This window comes from Ictidomys tridecemlineatus, chromosome 15 (assembly GCF_052094955.1).
Source record: "Ictidomys tridecemlineatus isolate mIctTri1 chromosome 15, mIctTri1.hap1, whole genome shotgun sequence".
Classification (NCBI taxonomy): domain Eukaryota; kingdom Metazoa; phylum Chordata; class Mammalia; order Rodentia; family Sciuridae; genus Ictidomys; species Ictidomys tridecemlineatus.
The window spans coordinates 42,155,710-42,170,334 of NC_135491.1; the positions used below are offsets into that span (position 1 = coordinate 42,155,710).

Consider the following 14,625-nt stretch of genomic DNA (forward strand, 5'->3'; position numbering starts at 1 on the left):
TAAAATATAAAGGAAATTAATTACCAAGATGATCTTGAGAGACTCGAAAAATAATTTAAGAAAGAATTTCAATTTGAAAAGCTCACTCTTGCTGGGATTTCTCTGGAAAGTCTGGAGTGGGTCTGCCTCTTCCTGTGGCTTGGGGCAACATTTACATTTAAATGAAAACACAGACATATGTGTTTGACCAAGGCCATCTACTTATGCACTTAAAACCATTTTCATTTTATAAAAGAAACAGAAAACATCCCGCTATGTCAATATACCAATCTACCAATTTATTCTTTATGAAAAATAGCATATGATGCATCTGTTTGGGATTGTTTTTTTTCTTTCCTGTAATGTTTTTTTTTTACTAGATCCATATATTTTTCTGAGAATCAGTCTCCTGAAGAAATAAATGCATGAAGCTTGTGTTATTTGAATTCTTAAAAGCAAAATTCCGCAAAACCTTGTGCTTTCTCTTGTCCATTTCCCTGCTCCTTGAAGTGCCTGTGTTTTTATTTTCATGAAATGGAGACCCAATATGGTCGGGTGATTGAAACTATATTGTGCACAAAGTGATAGAATTGGGGTTTACAATTAAACATCTTGACTTCGTACCAGAAGCTCATTTCTAGAATGTTTACATACTCACCTAACACACTTATTGGGAGAATGTGAACATTCTTTCTAAAAAGGGTGGTCTCAGAAAAAGATCCCTCCCTCAACCTATCAATGCATGCTCTAACCAGCAACGTACTGAGTTGGAGAAAATAGAGATTTGGGGATATGCATGATTAATACTGACAGCTGAAAAAGTTGGGATGTGTAATATTTTCCCCAACACATGCCCCTTTGTTTTATCTCTAATAATTCAACACATGCAAAGTCATGGTGTCTGTCTTAAATGCATTTTATGTCATGTGAGCCTTGGAGACACGGAGTTGCTTATCTAATCCCACACAGCTGGTAAGGGTCAGTGCAGAAATTTGTCATTCCGAAATCAAAATAATGAAATGATTTTTACAATACTCAAGTAAATCCTTCCAGCCCAAAGAACTGTTGCCAAAACCTGTCCTCAAAAATTGTTCCCATCCATCTGCACACATTGTCCCCTCTGTTTCTAAAGTCCACGATGATAAAATATAACAACTGAAAAGAGTTTAAGGACGAGGTGTGAGAGCAGAAAGACCTATTTCTCTTCAGAGTCACTTGGGTCTTCTATGGCAAATATCAAAGCAAGACTTCCAGGCACTACCGAGAAGGCCTTATTGAAATGACTCACACTGCAACATTGGTATAAAGCATTTCGGGAAATCCCAAAGCTAAATTACTCTCCTGACTCAAAAGCCAAATGTCTCTTTCTGGGGAGGCTTAATTGTAGTTGAGCATCTACTTATTTGCAGCCCTGGTGGCCAAGTTCACCCAAACTGTTTATTTTTCTAAAATGGAAGGAAAAAAAAGTTTCCCTGAATGTGATAATTTAACATTTATTTATTTATCTATCTATTTATTTATTATAAAAGAAACGTCATGAATGGTGAGGTGGACACTTGGATGGGAGAAAGCTATGACATCTGCAAAGTGTCTGGAACTGAGATAGACGTGTAAAGGTGAATTTTCTTTCTGCTCAAAGTTCTGGGAGAGGCTCATGGGGACATAGATGCTAAAGAGCTAAATTTGATTCTGAGCTCAGCTGTCCACTCCTTGTGAAGCTGCGTGTCCTGAAACTGAAACCAGAGATTTGGCAAAAGCCCGTTTCAAAGGAGCAGAGGTCAAATATCACAAGACAGTGCGGGCAGATGCCTAGCAGGTTCCCAGAAGTAAGATGTGAGTTTTGAACTCATCAGTGGTGGATTGGGACAAAATATGGGAAAGAGAGATGGAGCTGCCCCTAGACCAAATCACCAAGCATTTGTCGACAGGCTTATCACCACTGGCTTTTGTTTTCTCTGGAGCTATCTAAAGCCACCATTAAATGTTTAAAATTTACTGACAGATATTTTCCAGCCTTGTATCCCTCTGGGCTCTAAACTCCAGCAGGGTAGAGAATATATTCGTGTTTTTGGGTTTTTTTTCCTTATCATGCCCCCAAACTTAGTTCATTGATTGGCACCTGACAGACATGTCCTAGAGATAATGCTTAAGGTTATTGCTGAAGTTATTATTTCCCATGTTCAGTTTTCTATAATGGATTTGGTTATTCCATTCAGTTCTCCTCCACTCTATCTGCTTGGCCGTATTTGCATTTGTTGGATCTTGTTGCTGCCTTGGACGTTTCATTCAGTTTCATAGCGCAGTTTTTAGCTTCTGCCAGCTTCACAGTCTCCCTTTTCTGTTCTGCTTTTCACTTTACCCAGCTGAACCCCCAAATACCTCCTGGCGCAAGTTATTTCAAGGGTCTGAGGCTTGGATTCTTGCATTTTAAAGCTCTGGGTGATGGCATAAAAAAAAAATGTGTCAAATCCAGCACAGCACTGGAGAGAGATACTTACCTATGTGCCTGGCACAAACCTTGTTTCTAATGGTGGGCTCCATAGCTTGTTCTGATTGGACAAGGGCTGTAGACATCCATCCCTCTTCAGCCTGGAGAAATGTGATCATGAGAAATAAACATTTGAGTTCTGCCGGTGTAATTTTTCTGTGTTGTTTATAAGGTGATTTCCAGAAATGAAGAGAGTTCTTGTAAAAAAAACAATGAGAAGCAGAAATTTGTCCATGTTGAAGTCAAACTGTATTCAACGTACAATTGAACAAAATGTTCATTTGCACTTAAGAACAGAAAAATAGTACAGTGAAAATGAAAATATATTTCACTGAGAAAAAAAGTAAAAAAGAACAAAAAGAAAGAGAGAAAGCTGTTCAGACAGAGAAGGACAGAGGCCGACATAAGGAAGATCTCATGTTCCCAGTAGCCATTATGGTACATGATTCATAAGGTCAAATTTTACAATTATGAATTTTGCATAGGTCACTCCTTTAGCATGGAAAATAATTCTTTCTGAGACACACTCGCTCTTCTACCCTAGCTCTGTGTGGCCTGTCACACTCTTTGGGTGCCACATTACAATTCAGCAGTGTAAGAGATTCTAAATTTGACCTAAAGCTTTGGCAAAATTAAATGTGCCACAGCTAACTCAAAAAAAAAAAAAAATCAAAGGTGGTTTTTCCATTGCTCCTTTTAGATATTTGCCAGTTTATACTAAAATGAACCCAAGAATAACTAAGCTTACTTATGAATTGTTAAATGAGCTCCACCTCACCTACCTACATGTCCAAACGGAATAACATATAGCTTTGAGAGAATACAACAAAAGAAGTAAAAGACATAAATAGCAATGCGTGGAGTGGAATTGCATGTGATATATCAATTCAATCCGTAGCTGAAAGGCTGAATCTGCTATCTGTGAAGTAGGATTTATTCTAGAGCTACAAAACTTTTGCTCTCAAAAGATCAGTCTCCTGTAAAAAAAAAGAAAAGTCCTGTCTCAGAAATTTAGAGGGAAAGAGAGTAAGAAAAAGAGGAGAAGATGCTGATAAATGATCAGTCCATATATTCAAATAAAGGCCAGTTGGTGGACAATGGTTGGACTCATATCCTCCTCGTGGCCTCGGAGTAACCTTCTTAAGTACTTGTGATCATTTTCTTCAGGCTCCTACTCAGTGATCTTCATTATTTCTACATAACCCACAAGTAAATGCCAACCTGAAAACCTGGCATTCAGGACCCTCTGCCATTGACCTCAGTCTCGCCGTTCGTGTGATGAAGAAATCTTTCCCTTTGAAATCCAATGTTCATCCAAATATTCTCATACCTTATCTACTCTGAAATCCTTTGAGGGGACTTCATTTGGCTTTCTTTTCTTACCTCTCTTAGCTCCCCTTTATCTGCCCTACCCCCACTCTTTCTCCACGCCTCAGTATATGTCCTTGCTAACCTGAGGTCCTTCTTGCTCTGTGCCTTCCCAACCCACATTGTCCTTTGTGTGTCTCCAGCTCGCTGGCTGGGAATCCCTGACTGCGCTGTGCACATGTATGAGACCAGGGTAGAAGTGCTGTCACATAGCCTTGGCACATAGCACTCAAAAAATACTAACGGAAAGAGCAGTTATTAATGTTTATTCTCCTAAAGATGAAACGCTAAGCTCAGTAGGCATATAACAAAGCTATTTACTCAGGAAAAGGTGTTTGATCCCCCGGGAGGTAGGAAGGTTCACCTCTCTCTCAGAGATTAAAAATGGGGCTTAGAGAGCTTGCAGAAAGGACAAGTACATCTTGAAGTGCAGGGAGTGTCCGTCCCATGTCATCCTGGCCACAGCCAGTTCTCACAGGCAGATCCTGCTCTAGCATATGGTCTCAACACCAAGCTCAGATTTTATTTTGTTTGCCTGGAACACCTAAAACCTCTTGGAGACGCATCATGGCTCAAGATACTAGCCATGGAGTCATCCATATTTTGGTGGCTGGTATCTCACTAGGTGTGACCCATGGGTGAGGATTTATCCAGCTCAACCTTGGTGTTTTTTTAAAATATGAAATAATATTAATGTGTCCCATCACAGTTTAAAAAAAAAAAAAACAGGCGAGAGTATAAATGAAGACTCATGGTACTTGCTCATAAGAGGGTCCACAACTCCTTGTGCACTGGTTTTTAATTGAGGCTCCCTGAAACCCTCTTAATAATTCTAATGAACGCACCTGTGTTAACTGGAAATGCTGAGATATTGGGTCCATGGATCACTCCTTTTAAATACATTTCATCAAGGATGTTCTTTTGAGAGATGCAAGGATTGAATGGGAAGTTTACAGAAAAAGAATATTTTCCCATCTCATCTCCACTGATTTTTTTTTCCAGACTAAAGTAAGTCCAGGAAACTGAAGGCTGACATATTCCAACTGATTCTGTTGCATAAGTCTATGGAAAACCTTTTGACAAACAGAATCTGATAGATACTTGTTCTAAGATTAGAGATCTGAACCACTATATCTAGAGTCACTTGACATGTATACTTTTTATTGTCATGATACTTCTTTGAACATGGGTACCACTGTGTTGGTATACAATTCGCCTAGATCAAATACACAAAACTAACATTTTATACATCAATATGCAAAATCATGTGTGTATGCATCTCATCATGATTATTAGATCAAGTCCTAAAACATTTCCATCACTCCAGCAAGTTCCCTTATACCTGTTCCCAACCAACAGCCAACCCCTAGTAAACCCCAATTTTCACATTTATCATTACATCTCAGTACTATCTTATGTTGAACTTCACATAAATGAACTTTATACATACAATCATACTGCACACGTGTTCTTAGTAGGCATGTATTCTCCACGTTACATTTATGATTGTTGAGACACGATGTACATTAAGTCTCTTCAACACCATGATCTCTCTCTTTTCCTCAAGAAAAGCCACTTTCCTCAACAATGTCTACAATTGCTGGCAGGGACTGACCTTTATGATCCTTGAAAACCATAGCACACAGCCCCCAAGTTCCAGGCTGATTCACCGAACAAGTTTCAAATGTGACCTTTGGGAAATGATGCCTCTTTTGACATAAGCACATGTTTTCCTACCCAGGCCAGTATTTTACACTGGATCCTGAGAGTAGACACGGGGGGAGATACATGCCCTGGCCCCCATCTATAATTAAAGATGACATTTTTCTGAACTTGGAAAATAAACAACAACCTGCTGAATGAATCAGGGCAGAAAGCCCCATTGATGAAACAAGTGAGAAAGGAACATCCCATTTTTAAATCATATACCTCTTAAATTACATTAGTAATTCAGTGTGGCGTCTGTTATTCAGCCAATTTTATAGAAATTATAGAGAGATTCATTCCTAATTAAGAATAATCTGATGGTTGGGCCTGACCCAGTTAAATTCTTATCTTTATGACATCCATCTTTTATAATGCTTGCAGAAGCCTTGGCAAAGTCTCCAGTTTTATAAGTAAAAATTAATTAATTGGGACATTAAATTTGAAAGATGCTTTTATCTTCTCCCTGGTTCATGCCTTCACAACAGAAAGCAATAATTAACAGTTTTATTCGAATATATAAAATATTTCCTTGAAGATTTCCAACCACTTTAAGTACTTTGAGTATCAAATGATATAATATCTAGATATTAACTGACGAAGGAAAAGACCTTCCGCAAACATTTCATAAGAGGGTTCTCCTTAGTGATCGTGTCCAGGTGGGTAAGATGAGGTGGCCTATCCCATAGGCCTATCATCAAACCTTCATAAAGGCAACTGGGGACCCAATTGCATTTCCAAGTAAAAATATTTTTCAAAAACAAGGATTCAATATGATTTCTAACAAGGTTTTGTGGGTTCAGGGTTTTCCATCTTTTTGTCTGGGAAACTAGGCCAGCTAACCTCGCCTAATTTGATTATCTAGAAAATAAATTCTTAACCTACATATTGAAATTATGGTTCGAATACCTTGTCGTAGAATCAGCACTGGATTTGCTCATCTCTATAGTTTTTGCTTGCTCATTCGTCATTATTTTGTCAAGGATGATATTTTCAGAAGAGAGCAATTAAGAAAAGCACAAAGACTCCAAGAGGTTAACGGGATTCGTGATGGGCTGAATAATTTTCGCCGGGTGGATGTCGGTTGGTCAGTCTGAGGAGAAGCCTCCAAGGATGTGCCCCAGAGTTCTGACCTGTTTGAAACTTAAAAAAAAACAACTTGGAAGAAGCTGGAGAGAATGGACTTATCCTTTTATATCAACTAATATATTCAGGTGACATGAGCTGAATAACAACAAGAATCTCAGGAGAGAGGGACAGTTCAGTAGTGAGGAGGAAGCCAGCTTGCGCTGCTGAGAAGGGATGGTGAGGTGTGGTGGAGTGACACTGTGCCACTCCCTGTGCTAGGTTAGGAGGTTCTCTGGGACACTTTGTCTTGACACAAAGCTGCGAGGAATCCAAAAAGCCCACACGCATGAAGAAACACGTGTTGGGGGACACCAGGCAGCCAACTGTCTCATCTGGGTTCTCAGCTAACAGAACAAACTTGCCACCATGTGATTGAGCACTCCTGGAAGTGGATCCTCCCAGTCCCTAGTTAAAGTTGCCCCACTGAGTTCACGCGGGACAGAGACAAACTCATGCAGTGCCTAAGTGGTGGATCCGGAAGCAAAATAAATGACTACTGTTTTATGCCACTCAGGTTTGTTATGCAGTGTAGATAACTCAGCATTAAAGCTAATCCGCTCTCTGTATATCATGTTGCCTCCCGGGAAGCAGAAGCCTAAAAGACAGAGTGGCAACAGTTTTGAAGGATGAGCAGCTGGGAGCAAGGTTCCTACGGACAGGAGTGCACGTCAAGTCCTGAGAGTTCGGGAGCAATGGCATGAGATGGAGCTCTAGGAAAACAAGGCTGGGAATCTAATTGGGGTTTTTCAATTGAGTCCACAAGTACGATGGATTAATTTAAGTGACCCAGCTGCTGCGGGGCATTTTGATTGAAGTGAACTGAAGAACAAGCTGAGCAGAAGGGACAAGTGTATCTTCAAAGGCAAGGAGTGTCAATCCCATGTCATGCTGACCACAGCCAGTTCTCACAGCCGAGATCAGGGGGACCAGGGGGAAAAGTGGAGCTGTGTCCTCAAGGGTCAATTCAATGATGAATGGACTGAAAGTTATGTTCTATGTGGAAAGAATGATGGCACCATTCACTTTCAGACAGCCAGAATCAGTCGGGTATGCACCAAAGGGTAAGAACCAGGACAAAGGGAGAGAACATTGGCTTTGAGGCTAGGTGGCTGGGCTGACCATTTTTACCCAGGAGATTTCTGGAGAGTCCTACATTGCCTGCCTCTATTCAGGTACCAAAGAAGAGGGAGGACAACCTTCATAGGCACAATGTTAGGATTATTAAAAATAATGTACATAAAAGAAGAATGTATGAAAGAACAGAGACAGCCAATGATTCCTGGCAGTTAAAATCAGAAGCCTCGGAGTTGGGGGTTTGCATGATTTTATTTATTTATCTATTTATTTTGGGTACTGGGGATTGAATCCAGGGGTGCTTAACCACTGAGTCACATCCCCAGCTCTTTCTTACATTTTATTTAGAGACAGGATCTAATGAGTTTCTTAGAGCCTCACCAAGTTGCTGAGGTTGGCTTTGAACTCATGATCCTCCTGCCTCAGCCTCCTGAGCCACTGGGATTACAGGCATGTGCCACTGTGCCCAGTACTTGCTTGATTTTGAAAGAAGATATCTATCCCCGGAACGCTTTGCCTTGGAAAACAGCGAGCCCCCAATCTCAACGTCTTTCTCCAAAGGCTGCATGCAGGCTTATCAAGGAATTAGGGAGCATTCTGCACATGAGCGATGCTGGTCACAGGAGCTTCTGGGTTCCCTTTGATCCCTAAGGAATTGCTTGACCGCTTCCTTCTACAGCTCCAATGCCGTCTCTCTTAATGCCCTGTGCAACCAGGCAGCCCCGGGTGGCCCGAGGCTCACACCAATAACCAGGAGCACTGTGGCAGCACAGGAGAAATCCTCACGAATTGAGGGGCAGCAGGCCACTCACATGCAGACTTTGAAGTTTTGCAGTGAGCCCTCCTCTCTCCCCTCCACTGCCAATATAGAGCTCTTGGGTGAGATTCAGAATACCCTCAAAATTCATATATGCAGAAAATGTTGTCTATCAGACAAATGCCTGCACATTAAAGGGGCTATGAGCATTTAATATTCTACACCAAATGTCGAAACCGAAATTCAAGGGCATTTTGTCCTTCGAATCAGGGATGTTGTCATGGGCCTTCTTGCCTCTTCTACTGTCGCGTCTGGAGTTAGCATTAAGAGCAGGAGCTCATTTATAATAAGCTTCATCCTTTACTAGCTCTGCAGACTTGTGCAAGTCAGTTAACCTCTCTGAACTAGAGCCTCCGTAAACAAAATAGAAGCAAGGAGAGCTACCTCCTGGGGGAAGGTGGTCGTGAGAACTAAATAAGATAAAATGCGTAGCTGTGCCTGGGGCCAGTGCGAAATTAATACATGTTTGCTTCTCTCCCACTGGTTGATTTCTCTGGGTGGTTTCCATGAAGCTGAGAATGAGGCATCTTTCCCCGCTTCCTTCTCTCTTCCTGAGATAGACATCTGAAATATCGTTGCCAGCAGATAAGGCATTTAGGGGCTTGAGTCTTTATAGAGTCTTTGTTTTGTTTTGTTTTTTTTTCTTCTGAAAGCTGCTCACCTCAACACCCATTCTTTCTGAACCCTTTGATATCAGAGCCCACATTTTGATTGGAGGGGTGCATTGCCTTCTGTCTCTGTCCAGGCTGACTCTGAAAACAAAATACAACAGTCTGAGTGGCTCATAAATAAGAGAGACTTCTCTTCTCCTAGTTTTAAAGGCTGAGAAGTTCAAGATCAAGTCACCAGCAGACTCAGTGCCCGGCCAAGACCTGCCTACTCACAGACGGTGACTTCTCACTGTGTCCTCGTTAAGTGGAGGGGCTGGGTGATCTCTTTGGGGTCTCTTTCATAAGGACACTAATTCCATTCAAGAAGGCATCACATTTTTGGTCTAATCATCTTTTAAACGTCCTGCCACCCAGTATCATTATCTTGGGTTAGGATCTCAACAGACCAACTTGGCGGGTGAGGCATAAAAACATTTAGGCCCTCATACTCCCTTCAGACAAGGAAAAAAAATAATGATTCTAAAAAAGAAAGAAAGGCTGAATTTTTCAACCTCTCTTTTAGCGAAGGGTTGCCTTGAACATATACTCCAGCCAAAGTGGTGCGTGGGAATGTGATACAGTCTTGCTTGTGCTGAAAGAGCACCAACCCAGCAGGGGAAGACGCCACATTTTTGCTCTTGCCTTTCTTCCTTCTCTCAGCCTGAGATTTAACCTTCTCAGCTGCAGTGCCAATAATAATCATGGATCATAAAGTGACCCTGAAGATCTGATGGAGCAGAAAGGTAGGATACTGGGTCTCTGTGGGCATAAAGAAAGGCGGAACCATGACAACCTTACACAGCCAGCAGGCATATTTCTTTTGCTTGGGAGAGTTGAGTTACTATTGTTTTATTCTTCTCCGTACACACTCAATTTTAATTCTAACCAAGGTACAAGATAGAAGTTAGAGAAGACTGTGGGAGTACAGGTTCCTGATCCACTGTGTCTGAAGAAAAGCATACAGCTTTTCTTCTAGGACATGTGAGGACCAGCCTGCCTGGGGCATAGAGAAAACTGGGTGTTGGTAATGTTAAGGTCTCAGGTCACAGATAAAGAAAAAGACATGCTTTTAGGAGATAAATTATGAGGACTTTCACACATTCCCATCTTCCATTTTCTTATTCCTTTCTTTCCTTTCTAAACACCTTTGAACACTTGCCACTAGTTACAAGTACTGGGAAAGGCACCAAGGATAATGACTCTTGACCTCAATCTGATACCCAACTGATGGAAATGAGGAAATCACACATACATGAGGAATTGACACAGAGCACAGAGAGACCTGTGGTTGCTACCTGTGTATGGATCTGGAGCAGTTCCTCCATCTTGCACTGAGGAAAGGGGTTGGAGGGAGCCTTGGACAGGGAGATACCTGTGCTGGGTATGAAAGGGTGATGAACTTCAACCAGGAAAAGAAGGGATTTGCATTCTGAGGTCTGCAGCCCTGGCTTATGTGCCCCACCCTTATGGTGGAGTACTATGTCATTATTAACAACTTTTCTCCAGTTTGGGTGCTTAACCACATCAGCCACAATTTAAATCTCACTCAAAGGCCACTCCAAATGGCAGCCACTCAGCCAGTGTTGGAGACAAACGAACCTTTTGGAAAATCTGCATGTGATAATTACCAGTTTAAGCTCCACAGCCTTGTGACGGGGGAGGCGATCCTCCATGCAACTGACAAAGTAGTTTGGGACATTGCTCCCATCCATGCCGTGAAGGTATACAGCAAGGGCTTATGGCACAGGAACCGGACAGAAGCATCAAACGTCCTCCCAAGATGGTGGCTCTGCTCTCCAGGCAAAGAGATCTTGAGCCTCTCTTCCAAGAGGTCTGTGGCCATGAGAGATGCTAAAATGGGTTAAGTAGGTAATCAGGGAAGATTGCATTGGCTTTTTAAGACATAAAAGTCATATATATATACTTTTTGCTACTAGCCTGTAGGAAATGAATAAAAACATTGCAGAATGAAAGAGATGAGGGTGACCATTACGGAGCACCTCTCTATGTCAGACTATCATTTTAACATACATCGTTTTATTGAATCCTGACGATCACACTCTGAAGAATATATTAGAGCTCACCCTTTATAAATGAGACTCCCAAGCAGCCTCGGGACTATGAAAGTCCTACAATAGAGGAATCAGGATTCCACTCCACTACAGCTTGTCCCCAGCCTGTACCCTGCAGTGTCTCCCCTCACACCAGAGCACATTCCACACCAGACTCCATTTCAACACAACCGTGTAGAGACCCCACTTTCACGAGCAGAGACAAGGCTACCTGGTGGCCAATGATGAAGATGAAGTAGCCCTGTCTTCCTGTGTTTCTGTACCAGGAGATGTAGAGAAGTTTCCCCCCAGTAGAAAAAAATAGCTACTGGGGCAAGATGTTTGTGGTAGATGTTTTATATTCCCTTTCCAATGGGACACACGTAGTTTCCGGTCTCTAACTAGGAGAAATTATAATTATGTGTGTTTCCTGTTGGTCCATTTGCTGAGCTGTTGACTAATTACCCCAGAATCATAGGTTCTTACAAGAAACTAAAATGGGATCTATTATCTGGGTACCTTCTCACTTATAATACTCTGGGTTGGAGCAAAAAAAAAGAGAACTACCTCGTATATCCTGAGTTAATGGGTGACCAAACAAGTGACTTGGCAGAGAACGGGAAAAAAGGATAAAAATATTCTCCCTTTGCCACAGGAAACCAATAAACCAAACCAAAACTCAATATTATTGTCAAACACTCCTGGGTGCCCACCCCCGTGAAGGAGAGGGACTCACGTTCCAAGTTTGGTGGTGTTATAAACTTGAAAGCTTCCTTTCCTTTGCCCCTAAATTATCTAGAGCTATTTCATCTCTCTTCCTCAGAAGAATTTTGACAACCCCTTCGGCACCTGGGAGATGTCTGGCTGGAGTCGGAGGAACACAGTGTATGAAATTATTACACAGGAGATTAGATCTGGCCTGTCACTTCCTACCTGTGTGACCTCAGGAGAATCATCTCTGGAAGTCTCACAAGGTTATGAAGAGAAGCAAATAAGAAATATGTGAGTAAGCATTTAGCAACTGTGGGGTAGCCTATGATTTAAAAAAAAAAAAAAAACCAGAAACATTCAGTATATTATGAGTAGGGGTAGGTAGACTGGAAAAGCCACAGAAGAATGTTAATGATAAACAGAATTGCAATCCCCAATCATTGAGCACCTACTGCTTGCCAGATATTGTGCCTCTTTCCAGGGAGATGTACTTTGCACGCCCATTTCACAGGTAGACTGAAACCAAGAAAAGGCGATTGGTTGCAGCGCAGGTAAATGGCAGAGTTAGGATTCAGTAGAGGGATCATGATTCCACTCCACTACAGTTTGTCTGATCTCCAAGGCCCAAGTACGTTCTGTTTTGCTACATTAGCATTTTGATCACAATTCAAAGAGAAATATAAAGTCAGATGCCATCAATGGAATAAGGAAATGAATGATGCCAGATGCCATCAGCAATACCCGACAGCTGTCTCATTTTCAAGCTGTGGCTCGGCACCCAGGTTGTATGGAGGTTAGGTTTCATTATTCTGTATTTGTTTGTCTTCTGGCTAGTTGCCACTTTTTGGACTAAGGACACTTCAGTTGCGATGGACAAAAAGAAGGAAGCCAACGAGAACATGGCACAAGTAAGGAAATCGCTTCTTTAATTCTGAACTTTTCTTTTTAGGATAGCAGGGATTGAACTCAGGGACATTCAACCACTGAGACACATCCCAGCCCTATTTTGTATTTTTTTTTTTTTTTATTTAGAGACAGGCTTTCACCGAGCTGTTTAGGTGAAAGCTCATCACCTCGATTTTTGCCGATGCTGGCTTTGAACTCGTGATCCTACTGCCCCAACCTCCCCACCACTGGGATTACAGGTGTGCACCACCACACCTGGCTGAACTTTTGTTTTTTCCATATGCTCTGCAAATGGTTGAACTAAAATGCTTAGGTTTAAAATTTACCCATTACACACAAAGACAAAATGAGCACATGTAAAAATGGTGGATTCTGAGTCAAGTCTGTAGACTGGTGTTTGTGTCGTACTGATACCAATTTCCTTGTTTTGACCATACACAATGATTATGTAAGATACTACTATTGGGAGCAACTAGGTGACATGTATGTGGTAATCTCCTCATTTTATTAGAGTAACTTACCATGAGTGCATAAAACATTTTACATAATTAAAAAAAATTTGGTAAAATTATTTTACCAAATAAGGGAGGATACTTGTCATATTAGTGAGATTTCCATTACTGTAGTGAAACACTTGAGATTATCAATTTATAAAGAGAAAAGGTTTATTTTGGCCCATAGTTTCAATGGTTTTGTCCATGATTTCTTGGTCTTATTGACTTTGGACCTGTAGTGAGGCAGAATGGCATGGTAGGAGAGCATGGGATTAGAAATTTCACTGCTCATGGTAGCCAAGCAGCAAAGGGAAACATAGAATCAGGTCCAGTGTCCTTTTGAGGACATGTCCCCATGTTGCCAGAAGATGTCTAACTAGGCCCCACTTCTGAAACGTTTCATCTCTTCTTATTAGTGCCCCTGGCTGTAGACAAAACATGCAGGCCTTTTAGAGACACTTATCTAAATTGTAGCACTTATCTCTGTACATGTTTCATTGCTATAACAAAATATATCTTTCCTTTATAAAGGAAAGAGGTTTTATTTAGCTCATTGTCTTGGAAATTCAAAAGCATGGCACCAACATCTGCTCAGTTTGGGTTAGGGCCTCCTTGGCTATATCACAAGGTGCATGGCATCCTGGTAGGAGTATGCAGGAGAATAGTTCACATTCAGGATTAAAAGTCATCAGAGAAGGGTTTTCTTTTATAGCCTCTTAGAAGAGCTAACTAGGGTCTCAGGAGAGTTACTTCAATCCTGCCTGAGGGCCAAGACTCTGATGACCTAAAGACTTCCCACTAGGCTCTGCCTGTTAAAGGTTCCTGTACCTCTTGCCAGGTGCAATGGTGCATGTCTGTAATCACAGTGACTCGGAGGAGGCTGAGGCAGGAGGATCACGAGCTCAAAGCCAGTCTCAGCAAAGGCAACGTGCTAAGCAACTCAGTGAGACCCTGTCTCTAAATAAAATGCAAAATAGGGCTGGGGAGCGTGGCTCAGTGGTCGAGTGCCCCTGAGTTCAATCTCTGATACCAAAAAAAAAAAGAAGGTTCCACTACCTCCACATGGCCACACTGAAGACCAAGCTTCCTGCACAAGAAACTCTGTAGGACACACTCAAAATATATACAAACCACAGCAGCATCTCTCAATCCCAGAAGACCACACTCTAGTGGCATTGTTTCTTTTTGTCCCCATTACAACATTTATTGTTGGACCAATATGTGTCAGATCCTCAGGTGGACTTTTCCCCCCTGT

General features: G+C 41.6%; 1 long non-coding RNA gene across 5 annotated transcripts in view; it reads right to left on the reverse strand.

The window, feature by feature from the left end:
- Positions 1-7,974: 7,974 nt before the first annotated feature.
- LOC120888013 (uncharacterized) overlaps positions 7,975-14,625 on the reverse strand; it is a 69,946-nt gene continuing 63,295 nt past the window's right edge. For all 5 annotated transcript variants that reach the window (XR_013430945.1, XR_013430944.1, XR_013430941.1 and 2 more), the window contains 2 exons: positions 10,837-11,059; positions 7,975-9,310 (listed from right to left, as the gene is read on the reverse strand). This is a non-coding gene — a long non-coding RNA (uncharacterized LOC120888013). The remainder of the gene's footprint in view (positions 9,311-10,836; positions 11,060-14,625) is intronic.